A 1,466-nucleotide genomic window follows, 5' to 3' on the forward strand; every position below is an offset into this window, starting at 1 on the left:
AAAATGGGAGGGAAAACTTTTCCTCTTGTGGCGCCCGCCACAAGGCCATGGCGCCCGCCACAAGACCATTATGAGGCGCCTTAGTGGAAGTAGTGGGGAACGTGGCAGTTGAGGGAGGTTGAGCTTGGACACGTCATGGCAGGGTCTATGGCGCCAGCCATGGGGTAGGCCACAAGTACAAAATGCTGAATTTTAGGGTTTTAGCTCTTTTTCACTCCTTTTCTCGATCAGGGCTCCGATTAAAGTAAAAACCTGAAAACAAAGGAAAATATAGCAATAACACAATAAAACAACTAGAATGCATGTGAAATTAGAGCCGAAAAAACGGAAAATTTCAATGTTATCAAACTTTCCCACACTTAAACCTTTGCTTGTCCTCAAGCAAAATATTAAAAAGCTCATAAAAGAAAAACTGGTGCAAACGAGTGCTTTAAAATTCTAAGTTCAAGTCGGAATGCAGTGATAGGTACTAACTGAGTGAACTAAGGGTATCATGATGACACTAATCCGCAAATACGGACATAAACTTCATTCCTATATTAACCAACCCATATCATCTCTTTTTGTGTCCTTTTCATTCGGGCGCAATCACATTAAGCCCGTTATCCGTACATGCTTCATAGTAGAGTGATCTGTTAGTGATTATGATCTGAGCATGGGGTTTCTGGCACATAAATATGCGTAAACCCTTTTATTGGACCCAACTATAGTTGTGAGGGATCGGATCGTAATCCGCCCTACCGAGTTCAGTGCCAGATACCTCTGAACCAACTAACAGTGGGTAAGTTTTTCTTTTTCTTTTTGTAGCAAATTTTTACAATTCTTTGGTTTAAATGACTTTGTGAGGGTCACCTATACCGGAGTTGCCTTTTTGCTTTCTTTTATTTTTTTTGTTTTGCTGGATCATTCACTTATTTGCATCGGTCCCTTACGTAGAGGATGTGTAGGTCGGAACTGACTACTGAGATAAACTACTGAGGACTTATACGGAAATGATGATTAAGGCCATGGTATATGGGGTTTCGGGAGTGGTTCCTATATTTACGAAGTCTATGGTGCTAAAATAATACTGATGTTTCGCAAAGTTCTCCCAAGTCACCGCATCCTTACTCAAAACATGTCTTTAAAACCTGAAAACTTTCTGAATAACACTATTTTCTATAAAAAAAAATCGGTGGGGCTAAAGGTATGGGGAGATAGGATTGTACTAAAGATCTACTATATTTGGTGACTCGTCAGACTCATGCATTATACTAAAAAGCAAAATAAACAACTAAAAGGAAATAAAAAGAAATAAACTATCTAAAAACAGCAAAGAAAAAGCGACAAAGGAAAGACGAGAAAAATAATAAAGAAAAGACGATAGAGTCTCCTCCCACACTTAAATCGAACATTGTCCCCAATGTTTCAAAATAAGATAAGGGAAGAGTTAGCTGACAACCTATTGCTGACCACTGGTGCCCTCG

This window comes from Lathyrus oleraceus, chromosome 6 (genome assembly GCF_024323335.1).
Source record: "Lathyrus oleraceus cultivar Zhongwan6 chromosome 6, CAAS_Psat_ZW6_1.0, whole genome shotgun sequence".
In the NCBI taxonomy this organism is placed as follows: domain Eukaryota; kingdom Viridiplantae; phylum Streptophyta; class Magnoliopsida; order Fabales; family Fabaceae; genus Lathyrus; species Lathyrus oleraceus.